General features: G+C 41.8%; 1 long non-coding RNA gene across 1 annotated transcript in view; it reads left to right on the top strand.

Annotated features, from left to right (window-relative positions):
• The first annotated feature begins 394 nt into the window (after positions 1-394).
• LOC128934434 (uncharacterized) overlaps positions 395-12,682 on the top strand; it is a 147,164-nt gene continuing 134,876 nt past the window's right edge. The window contains exon 1 of the long non-coding RNA XR_008482856.1: positions 395-468. This is a non-coding gene — a long non-coding RNA (uncharacterized LOC128934434). The remainder of the gene's footprint in view (positions 469-12,682) is intronic.

The raw sequence follows: 12,682 nt of genomic DNA, 5'->3' as shown, positions 1-12,682 counted from the left end.
AGGGACTGGCAATTCCTGCCCAAATCACAATTACTCCTTCTCAAACAGGCCCTAGCTTAACAGACGAGCAGGTTTATCGTGCCCAAAACTGGGAGAAACCTGCCCAAAGACACGCTCCCAGCAGAAAAAGCTGCTTGTTAAATTTCCGCCGCCTCCCCCGCGCCGCAAGCGCCGCCGCCCCCGCGCCCCTCGCCCCCGCCGCTGCGCCGGGGATGGCCGCGGATGAGGAGACACCTGGGTTTCCCTGGCAACAGGTGCCAGGCGGCCGGGGGAGCCGGGAGAGCCCGGGTTTCCCCGCTCGGCTCCGCGCCGCCGCCGGCCCCGGGCGCGCCTCGCCGCCTCGCCGGGCTGGGCCCGGCCGGGCTGGTCCGGCCGCCCCTGCCCCGCGGGGTCCCCGGGCCGGCCCCGCCGCCCCTGGCAGGAGCAGCCGGGGGAGCGGGCCAGCAGCGGCCCCGCCCGCAGCGGAAGGTAAGGGGGGTGCTGCCCGTGGCGGGGTCGGGGCGATGCAGGGTCCCCGGGGCAGCTCTGGGGTCAGGCACCGGGCCGTGCATGGCGCACCTGCCTCAGCGAGGGTGCAGCTCCCCAGCTCAGAGCAGAGCCCTGCTTCCCTGGGGCCGGGGCTCGCAGGCTTCCCCCTCACTGCCCTCCGCCTCCGGCACCCTGCCCGCCCGGGGCATCTCCTTTCCCAGCCTCTGCCACTGCGCTTGGCTTCGCCGACGGCCTCCTCTTGGCTTGGCTTGGCTTGGCTGGACATCCCCACAGCCCCAGACAGCCGCCCCTGCGTGTGCCCTCGGGGCCGCTTGGCTCTAGCCTAGGCCTGGGCCCACACAGGTGCCATCTGCCCTTCCATGCGCTTCAACCAGCCAAGGCTTGCCCGCTTCCCCCTTTATTTCTTCTTGTTTACATTTGTCCTTAGCGAAGGCTGGGCCTCGCTGGTGCCGTGTCCCCCCGGGCCGGCGGGGCAGTGGCGGTGCCGGGTCCGTGCGCTCCCTCCCGGCGCTCTGTGCAGGATCCCGGTACGTCGGGGAGGATCCTGCCGCCTGAGCTCGGCTGCCTGAGCCGGGCACAGACGCACCCGGCTGGGCACGGCTTTCTGTGGCGAGGCCGTGGGGCTCCCGAGCAGAGCTGGCTCCTGCGTGGGCGGTGAGCTCATGTCTGTCTGTCTGTCTGTCTGTATGTCTGTCTGTCTGCGCGTGGCCCGGAGGCAGACAGGCCCGCGGGCCAAGGCTCCGCTCCCCCGGCGGGCTGCGGGCCCCTGCCCGAGGGGCATCCCCCGGTTTGCGCCGCTGGATGCGGTCACACGGCCATGGGATGTACTGCAAGGCTTGCCACGTTGCGGCCAAGTAAATCCTTTCTTACTGCTTTATTTTCTTTCCTTGAAACTCAAATCTAAGGCACAGCGTTCTCTCAAAAGAGAGCAGCGCATATCCTGGTACATATTCTTAAAAAAAATCCCAAACAGGACCTTTACAAATGCAAAAAACATTAAAAATAATCTTTAGGAAAAGTTCTTTAAAAAATTATCCCCAGTTAACATTTGCCTATTTGTTTTGTAATAGTAACACTTCAGTGGTGCTTGCTACTAAGGTTAGATGTCAGATGCTCTTCCCATAAAATTTATCAAGAGAATGGGGCTGGTTGGTGATCTCAGGCACTGATACAACAACAGTATCACAAGCAAAGGTACAAATTGACCTTGAATGTCAATTAACAGAAGGCTTTATCCACGATTTTTTATTGCACACAAGATTTCTGGGCCCCTGTGTTTCCTTTGTGTTGTGTTTGCAGAAGAAGAAAAGAAGCACAAAGCTCCTTTTACGTTACTAAAACCAAAAGTTGTTTATAGTTTTGTGGCCAGTGTGATATTTCCTGATAATGTAAAAATTCAATTGAAAAAGGAAATAATGTGTTGCCTTGCATTGTTCCTCCAAATAACTTAGATGGAGATAACTTGATAAAAACATTTCTATCACACCCTCTGGTTAGTTAGGTGCAGCTATTATGGTTCCAAAAATAGATAGTCCCTGAAAGTGCCTGAAATCTGCAACATGGAGGTCATTTCTGCACAGAGCCTTTTCTGCCACAGCCATTCTGCCTTAAAATTGTCATGGACTTCTCCTCTGTCTATTTCTTTAATTCACTCATAGTTTTTCATTGTTCTATAAAATAGATGCATAAATGAAATCGAAGAGAGACAAGATTGTAGTCAGAAAGTAGCCAACAATAATTGATGCAATAAAAATAAAAGCATTTAGTGGTTTGAAATAAGGAAAATTATCACTTTGAAAATGGCTTTTGGCAAAACTCCATGACTAACTTTCTTAAAGAGAAATGTATCTACTAAATAGTGAATAACGAACCAATATCTCTATAAACTATCCACAGAATTGCTTCTTTGTCTTATTTTTTCAATGACTTATAATGTTTTGGCTTTCCAGCGTTATTGACACTAAATCAGCTGGCTGACTGTGGGTATGTCTGTACAAAGGAGTTGCCAAGAGTCGCACAAAGCCCAGGAGGAGCGTGCTGGGGTGGGGGTTGGGAGATCAGGGCCATTTCCAAAAGGAGCAGGATGCTTTCCTTGTGCATAGCCTCGGGCATGGACATGGCTTGCTCCTTCCCTCAGTCAGAAAAGGAACTTCAGAGGCTTAAGCACGCACCCGGATGGCTGCTAATGAGACTGTTCTGTCTCTTCATATATTTCAAAATCTACATGCCATATTTCAGTCTCTGGCCTTCTGGGCATTTGTGTCTAATTAGGCTGGAGGGCCTCCAGTTGAAGATTACCTATGCTGCTTGGTGCTCAATTTCTTTATATGACTTTGGCAATAAAGCAGATTACCGTGGGTTTATGTGCAAGCAAATTAGGGACAGATGTAAGCATTCTTCTAAGCCCTGTTCCTGTTTTCTTAGCACGAACTGAATTCCACCATCATCTGTTTCTTTCTACATAAAATTTGTAGTGTGCTGATTGTAGCATATTTATAACTGGGTGTTATGTACTCTGTAAAATGTGAGACTTTTAAATACTTCATTTTTTCTTGCCTTCTTTTTTTTTCCCAAATGAAAAACAATACTGCTTCAATAAAAGTTTCCCAGTTCCAGATAGAAGTAATGAACAGGGGAAAAAGACTCTGGGCTGAGTAGAGCTATACATAGCACAAATAGCAACAAATGTTTTAAGTTTGTTTATGTTTTCATAACAGCCTAGAGTAGAATGTAGAAAACAAAACACATAGTACCTGAACTGGTGTTTAACAGTATGAAGTAATATTGCATTGTTTAGGACTGCTATTTACTGGTACTTTAAAAAAAAAATCCCAAAGTCCATGTGCATTATAGGAGAACTATGCAAAAACTGCTAAGGCTGTCTCCTTGGTATCACTGAATAAATAAGCCATATTGTAAAGTTACAGAATCATAGAATGGTGTGGGTTGGAAGGGACCTTAAAGATCATCTCATTTCAAGCCCTTACCAAGCAGGGAACCTTTCACTAGACCAGGCTGCTCAGAGCCCCATTGATCCTGGCCTTGAACAGTTCCAGGGCTGGGTCAGCCAGAGCTTCTCTGGGGAACCTGTGCAGTGCCTCACCACCCTCACACTAAAGATTTTTTTCTTAAGAACTGATCTAAACCTGCCCTCTTTGAATTTAAAAGAATGATTTAAAGTCATTCCTGCTTGTCCTATCACTACAAGCCCTTGTAAAAATTCCCTCTCCAGCTCTGCTGTAACCCCTTTAGTTACTGGAACCCCAACTCTCTCAGCCTTTTTTAATTGGAGAAATGTTCCAGGCTTCTCTGTGGCCTTCCTCTGGACTTGCTCCAAAAGGTCCCTGTTCTTCCTGTGCTGGATGCAGTGCTCCAGGTGGGGTCACATGAGAGCAAAGTAGAGGGGCAGAAAAGTCCTCTTTCTAGGTGCTAGATCCACTCTTAGGATGGATCCCTGGTTTTGTTAAGCCAAAACCTGAAGTGAAATCCCAATACCAGTGAGCTAAATGACAAGATTTACTGAACAATTGTTTCATCTTGCATGTCAGGAGAGCTGGGTACATATTCAAAGGTATTTGCCGCCTTAAAAGAACCTTAAAACATCTAGAAATATATGTTAAAATGAAGTCTAAAACCCATCAGATTCTTTAAAAGTTAAGTTTTGGAATCAGAAACACTGTGTTTGAAAACAAAATTCATTATGACCTCATTAGGAAGACTTAAGAATAACTGTCACCTGATACTCAAACTCTTGCTTAACATAAATCTTAGGGATTTTACCTCAAGTTCCCCTGTGTCAGCTCTGCAGAAATGTTTTGGCACTGAGATGGTGAGGAACAGTGCACCATGAAAAGTGAATGGCTTCTGCCTGTCAGGCTCTCAGATTTTTCCCTGTGATTGTGCAGTTTGATAAAGTAATTTTTTGTTTTTGAAGAAAAAGAATTACAGAAGAAACACTGATACATAATCCTTGGATTTAAATTGTATTATTGAAGTAGTTCTGCATTTGAGAATGCTCTAAAAAAAAAACCAACACTTTGTGTTTATAGGACTTGGAGTCCTGGTAAACTCATTATTCCTAATATTGCATATATTATGAAAAAGAAAAAAGGCTGCCTGAGTGTCATGTAATGACAGATGTTTTCATCCACCAGAAATACTGAATAGCCACCCTTTTGTGGGCAACTTTTTATTATAAAGGAATTTTTTTCCTTTAGAAAGGGTTGAAACAACTGGGACAGCAATCCCATCTGAAATGTCTCTGCTTTCATTTCTGGAATACAGAGGAGTAAGAGGTGAGGAGGCATTGCCTGGTGGCAGGAGCTGAATGCTTGGGAAAGGATGTGGTGGAATCCCTGCCCTCTCCCTCCCCAAACCCTGCTGAGGGACAGCCTTGCAATGCCTTGGGAGTCTGTTTCTGGACCTTGTGCTGGGATCCTGTATCTATAAAGGAATACAACAGCACACTTCTATTTATCATAGTCATTAATTTTCATAGAGAGCAAAGTGACTGATCAATAGTGGAATGTGCCTTCAGAAGAAGCTGAGCTATTTTTCATGGGAAAACTATCACTTTACAACCCCTTTTTCATACTGTAATGCTCCAGAGATGAGCAAAAATCTGCAAACACTAACCTTGAAAAGAAAACATGTTTGGCCCTGATGGAGGAAATGCAGGTAATCTTGTTAGAGAGCAATCTGAAAAGATCTCAGAAACTGCAAACCTAAGTTTAGTTGGTGTTGGCCAAAATAGTTTTCTAGTGAAGGGCTTCATAATTATTTTGTATATCAGATATGTGTTTCAAATGTAAAGGAGAGGTTAAATGCCTTAATGACTTAGGAAGGCAATAGCCTCATTTATCAAAAAGATAAGAGGAACCCAGATGACAGAATTATCAATATTCTGCAGGGAAAGAAAGCATATGGTAGAATTAAGAAATGTACTGCAGTTGGTTAGGGGCTTTGCCTTTTGGTGTCAGGACACCAACCTGAATTCTGAAAAATCATTTGGGGAAAACATATTCTTACAGACCTTGTCTGGACTTTATGTGGTGGTGCAAATAAAATGTGGGTGGCATTTTGGGACCTTTTTTTTTTTTTGTGTGTGTGTATAAAATTGGAGTAAGACTTTGTGTATTGGATCATTCTACTTTTTATTTTTTCAACAAATTCTGAAGTCATTGTAGCTGCAGCTTGGCTATAATGTTCTTCCTTGATTGGAAACTGGCCAAGGGGATGGTTGGCAAGCCTGTTTTTTGGAAGTCTGGACATCTTGCTGCATTGGGCCCTCTGCAGTATTAATAAACCATGAATAAACTTCCTGGCATTTCTTTAACAACATTATGGTTAAAGAGCAATCCGTTTAAGCTTTCAGAGAATAGCTATTGCAGAAGAACAGAAAACACAGTCCATTGACATCTAGAAAATTAGAAAATTACTTTTTTCTTTCTAAAGTAAAAAGGCTTTTTTTGATCTTTGCACAGCAGAAAGAATAGTCCTGGGGCATGGTATAAATACTAAACTACCATTAATAAATACAGTCTTTCTACCATAAAGCCTTACACACACTGATAAAGAATCTTTTCCTCACTTGATCTGCATATAATACTCATTGAATTTTGTGTCCTGTTCTTGAATTTGTGTTTTGGTATCTGATCTTGGAAATGCTGTTCAAGTTGCTGTCTAGTTTGTATCTCAGCTGGCCAGAGCCAAGTAAATATCCCTAAATCCAATGGAGATGTCCTTAACTATCCCTGGATGGGGGCTGCAGGCAGAATTGCTCTGCTGTGCGTCAGAGGGACATTACAAAGCCAGTTCTGAGGGAACTTGTGGTTCAGGGTGCTGCAGGGTGAGCCTGGAGCCATCTGGTCTGTGCTGCTGCTCCTCGAGGGGCTGAGTGGGGTGGCCTGCAAGGAGCCCCCATCTGTGCCATGAGCCAGCAGCCTCTCTTGGGTGATTTTTTCTGCAGCAGAGAACAGAACTCTGGGGGACTCACACAAGGATTTTCTGTGACAGAGAGGTTCTCTACTGAGTGTCGTGGTCGCTGTAGTCAGCAGTGCCACAGCTTTTTCTGTCCTGCAGTGCTTCTCTACATGGCATGCAAAACACTAATAAGTAGCTAATTAGGCATAAGTGATCATGATTTTATTCAGTTTTCCTATAATAAATATATTTAAGTCCCTGTTCTCACTGGTTTATGAAAGTGACCAGTTTTATAGTACTGAAAATGAGTTTCAAGACAAATAAAAATGATAAACCAGCTTTTTCCTGTCTAAGAATGTTAGACTTGATGACCAAAAAGACAAAGGAAACCCAACAGAGGAAAATTATTGCTGTGGAAATCCCCAAGTGAGACAGTAGGAGTATGAATCTTCTATAAAATAAAAGTTAAGTACTTTAAGAAATTGATAAAGGCACACAGAAATCTCAATGGTGAACGGAATAATGGATGAAATACCTTTTTCTTGCCTTTCTTTTTTTTTTTTTTATTTTAAAGAAGCCTACTAAGAACAAAAGGAGTCTGAAAAAAGAGTGGGCTGTTTTTGGTTGAAAAATGTCTATTAGAATTAGGGAAAGTATTCATTGAATCACCTTTTCTTCAGGTGTCAGTAGAGGATAAAGTACTAGACTGTATCTCAGCTGGTGGTGATGGTAAAGCACAAAACAGCTCCTCCATCTCTGCTGTGGGAGCTGCTCTTGTGCTACTGTTTGGCTTATTTAAACATCTGGACCTGACAACTAATACCCACAAGTTTTTACAGAATTCACTGTAGAGTTCTTTGGGTTATGAAGCTTGAATTTTTCAGTATGCTTTGAAACATGGAAAAATTACAGTGAACTTGGAAATTTGTCACCAATGCTTTCAAGAGGAATCTTCTGGATAATTGGAAGCCTATCAATTTGGCTCTGGTCCTGGAAAAAATGAAAGAAATTCTCTCACTGGGCTACATTTAAGCTTCCTATCATTCTTTAAGTCTAGTCACCCGTGATTTTTGGAAAATAGATTTTATCAACCTGCCTTTTTATTCCTTTCTTTATTCTCTTTTTTGAGAGATAACAAAAACAGTTCGATCAATGCCATTGTGTTGAAGTAATATATAATATGCTTCTGTGAGGCATGATTTTTTGATCAAGTGACTAGACTGAAATGAAATCAATTTGATGCTTCTTAAATGGACTAAAAGCTGGCAGACAGGCTATGAAACATGACTGTAAATGGGTAATCCTCACTGAGTGTGTACCTTTCTGTAGGATCCTGTAAGAACTGGTTATTAGCAGTGACTATTTAGCACTTTATTGATGACATAGATGGTAACAATATCAGTTTTCCACAGTAAATCTAAGAAAGAGAAAAGCTATCTGATGCAAAGGGATCTGATGGTGTTAGTAAAGTGGGTGCAAGCTGTAGTGTACCCTGAGTGAGGTTTTAGTGAGCTGCTGTGGCTCTTAGAGATGTAATGACAGTACTAAGGATAGAGAAGTATTTTGCACATGTACATTATATTGCTGTTAAGAGGGAGAAAAGGGGTTAGATAATGTCATGACAGTAAAGGATTAGAAAAAATGGAACCCAAGTTCACTATCTGCTTGATTCACCAAAGAGAGCTGGCCCAGTTTTGCTTGCTCTGTTTTTGTACCTGTTCTGGTTCATCACAGGGGAAGGAATTCTTCAGTGTAGCCAATGCCAGCCTGATGAAATGCACTGTCTGGACGGTGAAACTGAGCAAGCAAGGTTTGTCTTTGTAACAGTGAGGTAAACTCACCACTGGAATATTAGTAACAGTACAAACATTATGTAAAAATAAATTCTAGTTAAGAAGGTCTATGATTTTCGAAGACTTGTATTTTTCAGATCTGAACTCTTAGAGACTCCTGTCATATAAAAAACATTGCTTCAGTTCAGGGTGGTTTTTTGTGCAATTTATGGCCATTTCCAAGAGGACCTCTATTTGTTTAGAGAACTTTGGGGCTTCTTTCAGGCCTCTGAATATTCATAAAACTTAATGTTGTCTTTTGCTCTACTCAGATATTATATCAAAGAATTGGTTTTATGTTCAAGTTTTTACTGGCAGGAATGAAAGCAGGGAAGGTCATGCTTTGGAACTTAAGGGATGTCTGTACTCCCCTCTCCTGTTGCTCTCTTACCATGTTTCTTGAGCCTTCCTAAATACCCAGGACAAAGAGACCAGGAATCTGACTTATTATTCCTTCTGTTCTCTGTTTTTTGGCCTGTAACCAGAGCAGATGAATGTAAGTGCCCAACTGAGGCAAGGTTTCTGAATTGACTAAATGCAGTAAGGGACAAAGATGAAATTTTTATGTTGGGCTAGAGGAGATTCTGCATTCTGCTTGACAGAGGTTGTATGAAAACCTTAGTAGAGAGTTTTCCCATGACTGTGTTCATATTGCTTACCTATGAAAGAATTTTGTGGCTCTCTTCAGAGCTGTGATTGTTTAAGATTATATTGAAATGTCTTAATGTTGAAATGTTTGGTGACAGAAAGAAAAACCAATTTCAGAGTTACAAATTGGATATCATGATGAGCCCAAGGGATCTTAATGAGGTTCTACTCCCATCTCAAGAACTAGAATTTAGAAGTTAGATCTTTAGAAAGTCCATTGCATTTAACTACAGCTGTATCTGTTCAGTTTTTGTTAATGCTGTTCACTACTGACAGGGCTGAGAGTAATGCATGAAAATGTTTTGCATTTAAAACAGTTAATGTTAACCTGCATGTTTTTCACCTTTTTGCTAAAGCAGTGGAAAATGCTCCTCAGTTGAATCCAGGTATTTCATATACAATTATTACAGTTAGTAATTGTACGTTCCATTTCTCTCCCACTTTTGACCACTGGAACAATTTATGCTTCTATCCTACTAAAATTGAAAATAATGAAGCTGGCTTGCTTTGCAGAGGACGTTGAAATTACATGCCCAGATCACCTAGAAACAGAGCCAGGGGTATTATCAATGAGTCTCAAGCTGCTCTTTTATCCACTGGACTGTGCTGATGACACCATTAAATACAAAATTTGATAAGTACCCAAGAGCAAATGCATAACCAAATTTCAGGTGTCGTTCTCAGTGAGAATCTTTTTTATACTGTGATGATAAATTCTTTTTCAAATAGTTGGGTTTTTTTAATTTATAAAAATCAAAATAGAAAGTGTGTCCCTCCATGTTTGTCCTCAAGAACAAATTTACGCTTTTTTGCCTGTGATCATAAAAATACATCCTTCCCCACCCTATCCCTGTTTCAGTTACTGCATTGAAATCCTAGTCTGTGTTTTTGTTCAATATCTGTTTCAGTTTACCAGTGGCAGCAGCCTACAACATGCACAGTCCATATTCTCCAGCAATTGCAGCAACACTTACACATTGGAACTGTTTGTAACATTGGTAGAACTCTCTCTTTCTCCTCTGTGAAGTGATGCCTTAAAATATCCTTTCTCCCCAGTTTTCGCCCCAAATTGAATTTCTTATGAGAACTGATAATTTGCCATCAGGTTTAAAAAGAAGATCTAGTTGCTTTCTTTTGCTCCCCCCAGTTTGTGCTGAGCTGTGCCCTGCTGTTTTACAGCTGGACTGAAGGTATCTGATAAAGGACTGTGCTGTTCAACTGGAGCTTAGTGTAATGTTCTCTTAGTCTTGTGTCTTGGGTCTTTTAGTGATACAGTCTACAACTTACTATCTTATCTCATTTTTCTGGCAAGATAGTCTTCTGTATCTTGCCAGAAGAATGAACTTGGCTGTGGCTGTCTCATGTGTAGCCAGGACTATCAGTGTCCTTACTGAGAAGCCAAGAGTGCTGCTGCTCTGTGTGTCTGTATTCCAATGACCTGCCCACCAGCAGGCATTGCACACTTACCTGGGAGAACTGTTCACCTGGCTGATACCTCTGCTCAGAACATTTTGCTTATTAAATCATCTGTATAAAAGATACTGACTAACCTTGATGGAAGAGAAATACATACTAATGCCATAGGCATACATACCAAGAGCAATACTGGTTAGGAGCTTTCTGGTTGCAGCCTAGCACCCAGCCTTAGGGGCACAAGTATTTTCTATGAGCAGTAGCTATTTATGGATGATTCCTAACACAAGAACTGAATGGATTAGTAAGATGTATGGCATGTGATTCTTTGCTCTTTCCACAAACATCAGGGTCACAGCTAGGAAGAGCTGCAATGAGGTCATAAAAATATTCTTTTTTTTCCCCAAGCTTTAAAGATCAGCACTGTTTGTCATGGAGCAAAATGGCATGGAAGTTGAACTTCTGTTCCCACAATTGTATTTGAGAAGTGCTCATGAATCTTGACAGACTTATGAGTGATTGTAAGCAGCTGAGTGAGAACAATAGGCCTGTGCATGCCACGGGACATGGGTGGGCCCCAGCACCGTCAGGTTATCTGTGCTGGGCAAGGCTTGTGTGTGTCAGGTACAGAATGCCAGGGCAGGGAGCTGGGGCACTCTGCAGCATGCTGGAGCTTCAGTCCCAGCTGTTCCTCAGCTGCTCAAACACTCTGTTTGAAGAAATGGATCAAATAAAGTGCATTTTGTGTGCCTTTTTTTTTTTTTGAAGAGGCTGAACTGTGTCTTCCCTTGTTGCAAATTCACATCTGAAAACATGTTGTCATAGCTTCAACCCCAACCCACTCAATTTGGAGAGGCACATGTGGCCAGCACAAGGCTACTTTACAGAGAGTGGGTCCATGTGTGTTCATGTAAATGTTTATAGCTAAATGTTGTATTAACATGAATACAATTAACTAAGGAAAATATAATTCCTGGAGAGGTTGTCTTGGACTGAAGGTCTTCCATGGGCAGAAAAGCTTACAAAGTCAAAGAATTACAAAGAATTTTCCTGATGCCAAAACCTTATTTCTTAAAATATGAAGTGAAGGTACAGAGAGGAAGAAGAAGAACATGCAGTAGTTGAAGAAAAAAGTAGAAGTAGTAGTAGTAGAAGAAAAAAGTGCAGTAGTGACATGGTTGATGGTGATATTTGAGGATAGACCACCTCAGGATAATGGGAATAATGATATGGCAGAAAATTTTCCATCTGTAACTAAAAAAAATCTACTGCTGTTTTGTGGTTCCATGTAACTGAATCAAAATCAGTAAAACATTTTGCTTCTTTTTTTTTTTTTAAATGCAATTACCTCTGGGTGGAAAATGTTTCCTAATGTCTCCTAAATTCTTTAAGTGGTGTTTCTGTGAGTATATGAAGATTTATTCTGCATCAAGGAATACTGTAGTCTGAAATCTGTTTTGGAATCATGTTCTCTGATAAATATAGGCCATGAGAAGCTAAATAGTTACTTTGAAAAGGCTTTACATTTAAAGGTTATTATGATATTAAATTACATATGGATGTTTTTAAGGAAATACTGTGTTGATCTGAAGATAATTGAGAAGATATTGGTTCAGTAAAAAACCCTTGCTGGAAATATATTACTTAGGGCTGAAAAGCTGTTTATATACAAAACCTTTCATATCCCACATATATTAAATGCAGTGTACTCTGTCTATAAAGATCTTCTGTGGTTTACTATTTGATCTCACCACCATGTAATAAAAAGTTCTGCTGAGATGAAATTCTGTATAATTGAAAGCCCAAATGAAGAAGATGCCTAGTAGGAAAGGAATAAAATGCACAAGCTATAAGTAAGTGGACATGCTCAAGTTAGTATATGAGGTACTTTTTATTTCTATAACCTGGGATGCTAATTCCAAAGGAAAAACTACAAAAAGATGGAAAGGAATTACAACCACTGTCACACTCAAAGGGTCTGTGTGACAAAAGGCAGATGAAAGAAGAAATGAGATCACAAAAGTGGCATGTTTGCAAGGAAAAAAGAGAGGCCTTTACCAGACTACAAATAAAAGCAAAATGTGTTGAAGAGTTACTGGCCTTTATAAACTAGGTACTTTAAACAGTGAAGGGAATTTCATAGTTCAGCAGTCCTGCACAGGTGGGAAAGGTTGTATCCTATTTATTGCATTTTAATTTCTGTATCAGTTGAGGTATGTAATTTTCAGAAAAAGCGATTTAATGTGATTATCTGGTAATTCAGAGATCCCATTATGATGTTTAGTTTGCAAATGTTCATGACCTAGAGCATTTCACTAGTCAGCTGATGGTGTGAGGCAGAGCCGGAGCTGTGGCTGCAGCCTCCTGCTGAGCCGGGA

The sequence above is a fragment of the Melozone crissalis genome, unplaced genomic scaffold, assembly GCF_028551555.1.
Source record: "Melozone crissalis strain CALT ecotype California unplaced genomic scaffold, PUWL_Pcris_2 ptg000013l_1, whole genome shotgun sequence".
Lineage (NCBI taxonomy): Eukaryota > Metazoa > Chordata > Aves > Passeriformes > Passerellidae > Melozone > Melozone crissalis.
The sequence above is the reverse complement of the archived record's forward strand: the minus strand, read 5'-3'. Positions and strand labels throughout refer to the sequence as shown.